A 14296-nucleotide genomic window follows, 5' to 3' on the forward strand; every position below is an offset into this window, starting at 1 on the left:
ATGTCAGGGGGGCATCAGGGAAATCAAAAAAAAAACCAGAGAAAATGCATCTGTGTGATGCACTGTACTGCTGTAAATTATCTACAGTGATCAAATTTTTCTAGTTTAAATCTAACTTGAGTACTTTCTCATGACACTGAAGTAATTTTTGTGTGTGCAGTAAATGTCATTTTATTTCCTCTAATATGCATATGAATATGCATTAGTTTTCAAATAACAGCTCTCCCTTTTGTCCCTTTGACAGGCATTTGCTGCTTTTCATTTCCATTCCAAAAGGAGCAACTTCCTTCTTCATTTTCACTAATGCAGTGGCTCAAATTCTAGTCAAGTTTGAGGTCAGAACAAAACTTTTCTTTAAATACATGTAAAGATTTCACATTATTGTTTTCCTTTGACTGCAAGAGATGTGATCATCAGGACAAAAACAAAAGAACATATGTTTTCAGATTATATTTTCATACTTTCAGCTTCATGGTTTCTCTCTGATGAATGAAAAAATAAAAAAAAAAAAAAATTACATGCCAAGTAAATGTTGCAGGAAAAAAATTATTCCTGAAACATATTAGCTGCCTACAGTGACAGCCCAGGTCTCAGTTCAAAGAAAGTTGTCCTGAGCATCACAGACACATTGGAATATGTCCTTCCCACATTCCTCTGAAACCACAGACAGGACATCCTGCACCATAATAATAAGAGCCTGTGGGTTATTAAGAGCTAGGAAAGTGGCTCTTAGAATAGGGCAGAGAAGTTATACTTAAGCAAAAAAGTATCAGATATTTCTGCTACACTGCAAATTCTCAAACTGATTCCTGATCCAAGTTCAAAAGACTTGTTTGTGTTTTCTGCATAATTTGAAACATACTTAAAATGTTATAGTATGACAGTGGGCTAATACATGCTGTTTATTTCAGAAGGGAACTGTCTCAGTGATACTTTTATGTTGATTGTCCCTGAGTTATTTTAGTGAAGTCTGAACAAACCAAGCCTACAGAAACAAAATCTACAAGCAAAACAATATATCGTTGGCAGTTAAAAATACATGTATGAGCTATATTATTTACTGATTTTCAGTAACAAGGTGCAAATTCATAATTAAGTCTGCTAGTTCTCTCACAAACCTAATTAGGTGATATTTTGGGGGCATGGCATTGCTGGCTTTCAGGGATCTTCTTGAAAAGCAAATTGTACTTCTCAATACAGTGTGTACTTTCTTACCTTTAACTTGCTTAAGACACTAAGGAAATGTAATGGAAATGCATCCAAATCCAGTCCTCCTATGTGAATAGCAGCTGTTTACGGGTGCTATTTACTTTGAATATAGAGTGGAAAATACCTCACTGTTAAACTACATTTGTCTTAGGTATTCTCATGACATGAGCTTTACCACTCAAGAAATACTCATATTTTCTTTTAAACAAGGATGTTTTTTATTCATTATCTAGTTTGTCTGCCGTATTCATCATAAATTTGTGATATATTTAATGCTTATTTGGAAAAAGAAACATTTTTCCTTTCTCTGTAGAGAGGCTAAGAAATTAAAATAGTAATAGTAACTCAGAGAAATGGGCAGCAAGCAAGTAGTTTTAATAATGTCAATCCTTTGTAAAGGGAATCAAATATTTCTCATAGTTTTCTCATTTAGTTTTACTTGAAATCTTCCTTGTAATTTTTTTCTCCTGTTCTAAAGTGGCTTTATGCAATCTCACACTACAGGGTAATCTCTGCTCTCCTTAATGCCAAAAGACTGTTTGATGGAATCAGAGACAAAAATCCTCTGAGAGAATGCAATATTTCACTTCAACAAAATGAAAACAAAATCCTTTGATTGTAGCAGAGTTTGGGTTTGTTTTGGTTTTTTTTTTCTTATAAGGGCTGAAGACATTTTGGCAGCTATGAAGCTTTTCTTGTGATTTGTGGTATTGTTTATTATGAAAACAAATTGCCCATCTATTGGAGGATATTGAGCCAAATTTACTGATGTCAATGAAGATACCCTGCGGCTTAAATGAGGTTGTTATAGTCTATGCAGGAACTTAAGAGGCTTATAAAACTGTTGCAGAGAAACATCCCAACTTTGCAGCTTTGGAACATTTTTAACTGGGAACCCCAGCAATGTGAAGTGAAAGTGGTATCCAGCTTTCGGGTTGGGCTTCATTTTTAAATGGAAGAGGTGAATCTTCACTGATGTCTGGCAGCAGAAGTCTCCAAGAGCAGAGGGAAGGAGTCAGTTTTTCAGTGGATAGTGGCTCACCTGTGGTGGATCAGCACATACTTAAACCAACCTCAGCCCAGTACAGCAACATCACCACAAATACCAGGAAAATCATTCCTCCAATGGAGGGAAATCTCTACTCTATCTGAGCCTTTTGCTCTGGTAAAGATAGCTGAGTGCTAAGAGAACAACCCAGGGCTTTTCTAGTGACTCCCCTGCTTTTGAGACACAATGAACTGCATGCTCAAGTCTGATGAGAAATACAAATAAACTGCTTTCTATAACAGTGTAGAAAAGCAGATTTCCTAAGCAGTGATAATAGCTGCTGCCCAGTGGAGAAAATGCCAAGTCGTAAAAGACTGTCAGAACTTTCCCAAGCAGAGAAAAGATCAGAAAAGGCATGACTGGGGAAACTAAGAGAAAGTTTTGTTAGTCTGTTCCATATTGTGCACGTATTTTTGTAAAAGCTTCAGGCAAGAATCTGTTTCCCAGGTGCTTGCTGAGTGAAGTTCTGATGTTCTACATGCTAGGTAATGGGATGAGGTGAAAACAGCTTATTTTCATTGACAATAAAACATCATGGATCCCTTAATTGTGAGAAATACGTCTCGAATTTTATCTATTAACTAGTACTTGTACTAACCATGTGTGACTACTGTGGGTTGAACTGCATTACTACCTCTGTGATCCAGCAGCAGAATTGTAATGTGTAAAAAGAACATTTTTGTAGTGAACATAACCTTTCTTCATATTTAGTTTTATTAGGCGGTGACAGCGCACTTTCACAGCAGTGAAGTTCCATTGAATATGACATTGCAAGCCTTTCAGCTTCACTGCTTTCAAGTCTGCCAAACTGACTTTGAAGATCAACAGAGTGATAAGGAGACAACACTGCCCTCTTTCACCTTGGAATATGGAAATGTAGAAATAATACAGATTGTTTGTACTTCATGTCTTATTAAGATTTGTATCTTTTATATATATATATGTATATATATATATATAAATATATACTGCCCAACCATTCTATATATGTATTTGGGAACATAATATATGTTATTCCAAAAACATTTGACCTGCTGGCCCAGTCTGGCCATGCAGGCCACAGGGCTCCACTTCCTTGCTGCTTGCTAGCTTTGTGCAAAACCTAGTCAAAATTTCTTTTTTTTTAATAGAAATGAGCTTAGATCAATAAAATAGTTCTAATTTCACAAGAGGCCTCTCCCTGGGAGATTCGATTAGGTCTGTTTCCCTTTCTCTTTAAGGGAAAAAATTATTTTAGCTAAAAAATGCATAATTATGTTTCTTTTACCTAAGGCAAATTTTGCCAGTGAGCCACCATCAAAAGTATGCATTTAAGCAGAAAACCAGCATTTCTGGCTGGAAAGAAAAGCAACATTATCTCTACTTTGTTTACTTTAACTTGACCGGCAACGATTTAGCACGAACATGGGAGTTTTGCTTGAGTAGCTAAGAGTGCCTAGGAGAGGGAAAGAGATGAAGTCCATATGTTACATATGGGTGTATGGGCATTCGTGCCTTGCTTAGAAGGTTTAGTATACATCACTGAGCAGAGTTGTGAGATGTTATCTCATTGCCAATACATCAGCCTGTTTTACTTGGATAAAAATTGACCACTATTCAGAATACCAAATCTCACTCTCTGTAAGAGGCAGAGGGCAGGGTTGGTCAAGAGCATATGCTGGAATGCCTTTAATGTCTCTGAACTTCATGCAAGACAGCTAGAATGCAGCTACTATCAGCACTTTCTGCTGTACTCCCATAGGAAAATTTATTCTGTGAAATTTAACTGACCAGATAACTATAAAGGGAGAAGAAAATGCTAATACATCCACTGTGAAACTATACAGAAAATGAAATCTTTTGTCAAAGAAATGGATACCTCACTTGGCGTGCTGATAAAGTTTAAATGATTTTAAAGTGAAAATCAAAAGGGGTTGAAAATTTTTCTTACCTAAAAATATAGGGTTCAAGTGATTTCATTAAAAATACTTTCAGAGAAGTAAAATATGTGAAAGATTTTTTTTAAAAGTATTTTCTTGATATTTCCACATTATTTACTTTCATCCTGTTAATATAGTATTAAATGCAGTGTTTTCATGTATATACAGGCGTAGAGATCCCACTGAAAGTAATGGAAAGAATCCCACTGACTTCAAAGACCTTGGAGCTGAGCCCTCACATAAATTGCTAATTAAACTTGATTAGAAAGTAAGGTTGGCCAGTGGAAAAAGTTTACCAGATTTATAGCCTACCTGAATAATAGGTAGTGGAAATAGTGAAGCTCTTGCAACTTTATTGTTGAAGTTCTGTTTGACCACAACACAGCATGAGCTATAGTCCTGTATTGCTTTTCATCAAATTATTTCCCTAGTTCATAGAAGTAAGGTAAATTTTCTTTCTAACGTGAATTTTTACTGTTTACATAAGACAGGCTTCATTTTCATTAAAACTTTTGTTATGTTTCCTTTGAAAAACAATCATACAAATTATGGGGAGTATAATTTACATTTATGGGATTAAATTAAAAAAGGGAGAATTATGGAGAGTATCAGGGGAAACATTCATCTATTAGAGAAAGATCTATTAGAGCATGGAATTATCTCTTGCAGGAAGTAGAGGAAGCCATTTCACTTGAGAGACTTTAAAACTGCAATGAATGAAGCACAGAAAAATCCAGCATAAAAGTGAGATTGGGAAATGGGCTAGCTCACTTAGTAGACATTCTGTGTCTCTGATGCCTAGAAGAACTTTAGAAGTTTGCAGTCTTAGGAAAGACTTGTGTATGTCTAGGTTCAGCTGTGTTACTGATAATACTAAACAGTTTACATTAGACATTACATTAGACAATTTTCAGTAACCCACATGTAAAGCTAACCAGGAAAATCCTCAAGTAAAAAGAAATCAAAATAAGAGGAAAACTAAAGCCCTGTGACTCTGAAAGGGTTCTTAATGTACCTATGCCTTCTGATTCTTACCAGTTTGACTCACTGTGGTGCAATCACTTTACTTTCCAAGAGGTGGGTAGGATTCTGACCTGCTGGTATGAAAAACAGAGGTTGAGTGAGGTTAGTATTTTGCTAACGTATTTGGCACCACTAATAGTGGTGCTCACTGTTAACCTAATTCTGTGGTTATCAACACTTTCATAGACTAAATGTATCGTATGTCCTCTGATCTGGCAATAAAATGAATCCAGTATGCTTTTAGGGATAACTATAGTTTGCTACTAGACTTTTGGTTCCACTGATTCAGTTACTTGAAGTCTGAAGCTGCCTGACTTATTTTATTTGGTTAACAGACTTCGCTGTGCGTATTTGACCTCATTAAGTGGAGGGTGTATGCAATAAATCCTATTAAATATGGTGTAGATAAGAACGTTACATACCCCCAAAAGCTCTCCTAATACAGCATGAAAATATTATTATGAAAAATATTATTTATGAAAAATGTTGCTGCAGAATGTATTTTGGAAGGAAAAAGTTATTTTCCTCATGGCTAACTTAAAATTATTAAGGTGTTCTTTGAAGACCATCACAGCATGGCTTAGAATTAATCAACAAACTGTTCCTAAATGCCATTTGCCAGGAATAATCAAACAGGCATATATTCAGCACTCAGGAAACATTTTAGAGGATTAAAAGTCACAGCATGGAGAGGAATATGAGATCCTAAACCTTCCCCTGCACTCAGACAAGCAGACAGCCACATCATGAGCAGCTGAATCAGACTTCAGGAACTGTTTGCACAAACCATGAAAATGTTTGGCAAGATAAAATGTACCCTCAGCTGGAAGAAAATGATTCAGTGGTCACATGATGTCCCATGGCCATAGTTTTGAAACAGACCTTCAGAAACATACTCAACATGTGTTGATCACACAGATGAAAGCGTGCATTGTACAGATGGGAATTCCAGTGTCCTGCGCAGAGCCTTCAGGACTTATGAAAGAGTGTATTTACTGTGTACTTTTAGGACAACCATGGAAAAAAAGTGCCTTTATCAGTCAGTATGGTAGTTATGGAAGCCTTGTTTTCTTGAACATACTGAAGTACTCACGTGTACACATATGGTATTGGTGATTAATTCATCTGTCCCTTGATGCATTCCTCATCACTGAAATAGAGAAACAAAACAGAAGAAAATGGAAAAGACTGCTGTGGAAATAAAAGTCTCATTTTACTCAGTCTAAAGCATGACAAAGAAAAAAAAGGGTCAAATTATTTTTTCGATACCCTGTGGACCTGAACTCCTCCTCTTAGATATTTTATCAAGCTTTATGGCTGAGTAAAACAACCCTAGATATGTACTTGGTATATCATGAAGGGATTTTAAAAAGCATATGTAAGACACACCTCCCACCACCACTTTTTTGTTCTCTGCATATTTATTTATTTATTTTTAAAAAGGGGAGAATGTGTGTTTTGATCTTTTAAATAATCTCAATTACAGAGGTTGTTTTATTTTTCTGAATTTGTATATTCAGGGTACTTCTTTTAGGGGAGACCAGTTAAACCTCAAAGCAGACAAACAGTTTTCTTAAGACTGACTGTAGCTTCAGATTGACATTTCTTAATGAGCTTAAGCCCCAAATCCTGCCTTGCTGAAAACAGTCTAATTTCATCAAGGTTTCTAATATTTCAGTTCAACCCTGAGACATATAACAAACCCTCAGACCAGGCAAGAAGTCAAAATAAGCAAAGATCTCTCTGGATTTTTTTAGTGTGTTCTCTGGAAATACATAAATCTCAGTGTAGGTTTTATCAGGCGTATTTTCCCTTGAGTCTGACCTAGCCTTCTGATTTTTCTCATGAAGCTCCGTATTTGTATAAAGGCATGGATGTTTATGTGCATATGTTTGTTCATTAAGCTCATAAAAACTTAGTACAATCTGGGCAGATCTGCTTTATGGATGTGAACATACAAATGTGATGAAGTAGACTGTTTTGCATTGGGGATGTATTTATAAATATGAATTCAAAGAACTACCCACATTTTAGTATATTATAAAATGTTTTATCCATGTGCATATTTTGTAAGCACACAGGTATTGTTTTTAGTTGTGTTAAACCAGCTCTTTGGTGATTTATGTGGGCTATGGTGAAGCTATGAATTATGTCTAGAGAACATAATGTTACAGTTAAGGCTCCGTTCCTTTGCCAATATGCTTAGTTTTCAGGATGGATTTATTATTTGATTTATGTCCATTTTTCAAAAGTAGAACTACTTAAATGCTTTTAAAATGAACGGTACAATTAGACAGGACCAATTGTCAACTGAGATAGGTAGAATTACCTCAGAGGTTAAATTGGCCTACTGTTAAAATTATTGATGTTGGCCCAGAGACCAAAATTTTAACTCAGTCCTCATTCAGTCATCATTCATATTGACCTTTGCCAGGTTTTTATTTGCAGAATTGAATAAAAAATGTGAGTTTGGATCCATAAGCTGTATGTTATTTTAATAAAATTGTTGACCTTTCTGGTAGATGATCACAGTGACAAAGTTAGGTTTCTTGCCAGGTTGGATGGCTATACGATTAAACTTTGAGGATTTATAATTATAGTAAAAATTAGTTTTACCAAAGTATCCAGCCAAGGATAGGCCTTTGACCTTTTCTATACTCTGTAGGTAATAAATTCTACCTGGATTTATGGCAGTAGTGATGTTCAGTGTCCCAGTCATCCACCCAAGGTAGACATTTTACTCTAATGTACATATTTTGATCTCTGCTTCTTGGACGATGCCATCACAAATTACAAAAGACCATTTAATTATGTCATTTCATTGATCAGATTTGCCATTGCCGTCTTTGTTCCTAATACCTGTAATTATACTTGGACGTAATGAAAAGGCCACAACAAAATGTCTGAGGAGCCCTATAACCTGGTTTTCCACATTCCTGGCCTTTTGTTTGTTCCAGGATTTGTGACACAGTAATTGATAATGATAGGTGGTAGATGAGATAAGTGGTTTTACTGTAATTCCAGGAAATTAGTTTACTTGCCCTCATGGCCAGAAGCGTATTTCATCCAACTGTTTTATAACTATTTGTTAAGGAATAAAAATAATAATAATAATAATAATTAGAAAAAATAAAAGAGAGAAATCCTGCAGCTCTGCTCCCAGCAAAATTTCACTTCTTTTTGTTTAAGTCTAGCTTTGGGAAGTTACTTGGTACTAAATGCGCCAGGATAATAAGTGACAGTAGTAAAAAATTGAGGCAAATAGGCTGCTAGTGCAATTTGGCAGCATCGTTTTATCTGTGCTACAATTTTCTCATAAATAGCACTTCCATAATTTTAATCATACTTCAATATTATTACTTGTATGAACATGGCTCTAGTGATTTTTTTTTTTAAATGTAGTTTACAACATTTCTAAGCTATATGGAAGGGTTGAAGCATACCTTTCACATCTATGGTAAAGATGCTATTTGTGATAAGCAGTGAAGGAAGAGAACAGGGCAGAGTGCTTTCAGTCAGAGGACATTTTCCATTCATTTAGTTTCAGTGATATGTCTCCAAATGGCAATCTAGTGTAACTTGGGCCCAAATTTGTAACATATCCTTCTGGGAGCTGACTAAATCCCCACTGATTTTTCATTTCTGGATGTTGTCAAAATTTTGCGTGAAGTCCAAATAACCGAGCTTCAATGTCATCAAAGAGGCCACAAAATGTTCATGGTGAACACACTTGTTGTGTGTTATCGGGGGAAACCAAAGTGTTATGGCTTTGGAAAAAGAACTTTCAAAGAAGTCATTAAATCAGGCTACAAATGAGATGGAAGACTAATACTTAAAAAGACAAAGGACTTGTGAAAAGTAATTGCACAGACAGTGTATCCTATTTGGAAGAAGCACTTAAATGTGTCAACAAGACTTGTGGCAACATCTGCTGAGCACATTTTGATGCTATCCTTTATAGCTAGTAGTTTTTATAAGTCATGACCATTTCAGAAACATATCTGAGACTACAGTGCTGTGAGCAACTGAGAAATCTGATAATTTCTTGACACTGAAATGACACAGACTGATTATCTCTCTTGTCCTTCTGTCACTCTTTCCAACCTTCCCTGGTCTTTACTGTGTAGTTTTCAGCAGGGTTAAGAAGCTGGATTGATTGAAGAAAGCATTCAACCAGCTTTAGATATTTGTCTGTATAGACCCTGTACCAAAACATATAGGATAGAGATTGAGTGGAACCTCTTTCTTAGAGCAAAAAATGTGTTATTAGAGTCACTAAATGCATTTCATGGATCCTAAGAGATTGTAGTAGTTGAAATATTTTGGGTCTCTCACACTGATATCAAGATGCAATGTTAAGGTCAGCGTGGGCTGATAAAGTATTGGATTTGTGTCTTAATTCCTTCTGTGACATTGTGCCTCGGATTTATGATCCATTTATCCGAGCTGTACACAATCACTAACTAGCTTGTGATATGCAAATGATGTCTTTACATGTAAACCACAGAAAAGGGCATGTTCTGAAATTGCAGGAGACACCACTAGAAAGCTAGCTGGCGTCATCAAAATGCCGAACACTGAAGCATCTGTATGAGATAATTAAGGGACAAGTTAAAACTTAATTGCTCCAAGGAAATTATCTGAACTGAAAATGCCCAGGATACTGGAATATCAGAGTCTGTATCTTTGGTGTAATATGTAATATTCTTTGGAGAAAGAGATATTCTAATATGTAGTGAACTTGTCAGTCTAGTAACTGGTCATTTGTCCTCCTCCTGCTCGTTTTCACCAAGGACTTTCTGAAAACCAACAAGGTAGAGTGAAAACTTACCTCAGTTTCAAGTAGAAGCATTTTGAGAATAATTCTTCTGCAAAGAAATATTGTGATCAGACATCCAAAAACCATTTTTGGACTTTTTTTTTTTTTCTGAGGGAGTTGGCAGGTTCTTAGGAAATGAGTAATTCTCTGAATGGGCAGGAATTTACTTAGGAACTTACTAATTGCTGGACTCTAAAGGAGTTCTGGCATGTCCATTATTCCCTGGCCATCAGCACTACTCGGTAATGTCCATGTGATTAATGAAATGAGCCTGGTCCAGACAATGAAGAGTGTTAATAAGACCTTTGCAGAGCTTATGGAAAGTGTCTGGTTATTAGTATTACACAGAGGTACAGAAAGCTGAAGAATTCTTGTAGCTGTTGACATTTCTTGGGAGTTGTCCATAAAAAAATGCTGGAGGTGGAAGAGGATGTCTGATATATTCAGTTAAAGACTGAACCTGCAGATCAGATGCAGAATAGCAAAGAAAGGAAGAAAAACTATGTTTGAATCTAACAAGTTACACTTGGGCAATAAACAACGGAGTGTCACTCAGTGTGTGAATAAATCATGCCCACTCAGAAGGAGCTTGGGCTTTGTGAAATGCTTGTGGCCCCATCAAACCAGCAAATGCATGTGCATTAGTCATAGACTCTAGTCCTTGAAAGCAAGCTAAAAAGCTGTATTAAAAAGCAAGCTAATGAAAAGGGTAATTCGATGTGTTTATATCAAGGAAAATAAGAAATATGAGGAAGAGAGAGAGAATTCTAATATTAGAGAAATTACTTTGCCTTAGAATGCATCTTTTAGTATGATTTTCCAAACAAAATAGTGTATTACTTAAACTTCTTTTTGATTACTTCAGACAAGTAAGAAATTTATTTTAGTTGTTTATCTTTTTTAAAATATTTTTTTTGCTGATAAATCTGTTACAATAAAAAATATGCATATTATTTTGTGGGAGTGATCTATATATATAGTGCACTCTGTCTTATCTAAATTAAGTCAACCGACAGATGTCTTCAAAATTTTGCCATCTGAGATGATATTGTTAACTTTTTGTATGCTGGGCTCCTCTGTATAAACTGGGTTGTACCCTTTTTTAATATATGACTCACACTATTCATTTAATACATTTAATTGAATGTTAAATGCTTTGTAAAGAGAACTTGTAAAAAGGTAGGAGCATTATATCACTTGTTAACCACCCTTCTATGCCTCTGAAAAGACTGATATCAAAGGAAGCCAATTTTTGGAATCTACTTGAATACATCTTGTGCTTCTTGCAGTACTGAAAGTCAGAGGACTTGAATTTTAAACATGGTTCCTTCTGCTAATAATTTAGTGGTTCTATTCACTGATTTATTGACAGACTCTTTTTCTTTCATTTTATTGTTTTTATTTAGGCATAAACAGAGAATAAACAGAATACCTATATTATTTTATTGCTTACTAAATAGCATTATTTTAATTGATTAAATCTATGGTTAAATATACCAGCACAAAATTTTGGATCCAGTCTTAAAACATCTTTGCAAAACATTTTGTCACGTATTTCTACCCATGCAAAACTTCATAGATTCAAGTGAAATTAATTTTCCTTCCATTCTTCTGAAAGAGTTTAGACAAATTTGCCTCTTGGGTAAGCTAGTTTTTTTCTTTAAGGAAGGTAATTTATGTTTAAAAAACTCAACAGCAGAAATTCAGGGCAAATTCCAAGAAGGGATGCACTGCATTTAAAGAATAGCCTGTATTCTAGGGGCATCTTTCCTTTTTAAAGATTTGAATCATTTTTTATTGCACAGTTATGTCCTCAGAGAGCTAAGATTTACAGCCCTCATTAATGTAATTTATAAGACTAAATGACAAGCATACTAAAGGATCTGCAGCTGATCCAGTCAGCAACATACAGATAATTCAGATTTGTCCAACCTGGTCTTGTCAAGTCAAGCAAAACAAAATCAATCAGTGAACAGAAGGAGTGGGAGTACTTAAGCTGAAAAAGAGAGTCTGTTTCCTGCTAGGGAGGTGGGGCTGGGCAGCCTGTGCCTTTGCATTTGAGACAAAATACTTCAGGAACTGGTGTCTTTTTTTTTTCTCTGTCTTTTTTCTTTATACTAACGTTCCCTGAGAAATCTCCTCTCTTTCATCTGTGCAGTCTTGAAGAGTGGCATGATGGCACTGCTCAAGAATAGCTTTCTCAAAGAGAGTCCAAGTCAGAAAATTGCTATTTGAGAGAGAATCACATTTCCATCTTGCAGCCACTAATAATAACCTACCAAAATGTTCACTCTCAGTTTTAAATGACCCCTTGTGCTTGCTTCTGCTACTGAAATTAAGTTAGTTGACGCAACTCATATTTTCTCTTCAACTGAGAACCAGCTACAAGTGTGAGGCATGTGTGCCCTGGTCAAGGAGAAGAAAGCTGAGTCCTTGAGCAGGGAATCTGATCACTCAGGCTGCGGACTCCTCCCCACCTTTACATCCCATTTGCCCGCACATACATCGCCAAATTACATAATTTCAAGACTTGGGTTGAGCTGGGGTTGGAAGTGGTGGAAACTTAGTTCTGCTACCTTGCTATGTACTTCAACATTGAGCTGTGTACTTCACTGAGCAGGGCCTGCCTGCGAATAGCCTTCCTTGGAACTTGCAGAGAATAGTCCAGTAACAGCTACTGAAAGCTGTATTTTAACTGGAAGGATGGTGAAGAATCAAGAGCCTTAGACTTTCTGCCCCACATGGATTTTAGCTGATAGCTCTAGCATGTGGTGTCTGTCAATGTGCCTAGTGCCATGAGCTAGTCAGAGACATGTGATCCTGTTTGTGAACAATTCATTTAGAAAGGAACTAGTTTTTGCTTTATTAGCCTTGTTTTCATGCTTGTCTGGAGTGATATACAATGAGGTGTTTTTGGTTGAAGAGTTTTGAACTTTTTTTAGTAACAAAATCTGGTTTGTTCTAAGTAAAAGCAGAAGTAATGCACTGCAATTTATGTCTTGGGTCACAGAGATTAAAAAAGAAAATTCCTAATAGCATGTTTACCTCCTGGCACAGCAAAAAGTAGAAAAGACAACATGTTCATGAGCAGATGCTTGGCTCCCTTTGCTGGTGGTTCATTAGAATGCTGTGTAACCAGACTCCATACAGGTGGACAGCTAAGAGCAAATAATTTTAATTAGTTCCTTTTTAGATCTATGTACCCAAGGACCTCTAGGAGCTTGACCTTGGGCCAGAAACCAGTCTAGTGTTTTAAGTCATCGTGGGCCTGCTAAGATGCTTGTCTTGCTTGTGACTAATTTATGACTCGTTCTCTCCACAGTTAGTCATAGTACTGCAAGTTTCCACAGTGTGAAGTTGCAACTAAGAAGAGGAGGAACTAGGACAGAGAAAAAGTCAGGGAAGAAAATAAGATGGGAAAGATTTATTATTATACAATCTGGATGGAAAGAAAAAAGAAACAAACTAACAGGTAGTTACAGTCTAATGTGAGGTTCAGCCAGTTAAACTACAAGGAACTGTTGGTGTTCCATGGACTTGTGTATTTTTAAATCCACATTAGATATTCAGAGAGGAAAAAAATAATTAAAAAACCAACCCACTAAACAAACAAAAAACCCCAACACCCAAAATATTCTTTATCATGAACATCTTGTTAATGAATGTTTGCTCGGTGTACCATGGATCAAACATCAGACTCTGTCTTCGAAGTGCCCTGGCTGTGTTCTGTGGGTTATGGTGATCCTTCACTTAGGTTAGTTTGGTTGGATTTGGTGATGGTCTTACCAAACTACCTGGGAGAACTAGTCGATAGAATGTAATATAAATCTTTGGACTGACAAGACCTAAAAGGAGGAATTTTGGAAGGGGAATTAATGAAAACAATAGAGAGAGAGCTTATGGAGAATATTTTAAAATAGTGAACAGTAAAATCATAGCTGATTTTTAACATGTTTGAGATGAGATGAGATGAGATGAGATGCGATGAGATGAGATGAGATGAGATGAGATGAGATGAGATGAGATGAGATGAAGGCTTAGAAGTTTCACATTTGAAACTGATCTAAAATGCTTATTGAGGCCTTCATGTGATCAAAAATTTAGACATCAAGTAACAAAACTACAATTTAATGCAATCATTGCTTTCTTAGGCCTTCCTTCTGAGGCTGTGTATTCTAGAGATGGTATTATATTTATATCTGCTGCAGGAAAACAGTGTGTCATGTTAATACATTTAATGCTTTAGTTAGATATACCATGGGATATCTGCTGCAGGAA

Source organism: Corapipo altera, unplaced genomic scaffold, assembly GCF_003945725.1.
Source record: "Corapipo altera isolate COAL_440 unplaced genomic scaffold, ASM394572v1 48b, whole genome shotgun sequence".
Taxonomy (NCBI): domain Eukaryota; kingdom Metazoa; phylum Chordata; class Aves; order Passeriformes; family Pipridae; genus Corapipo; species Corapipo altera.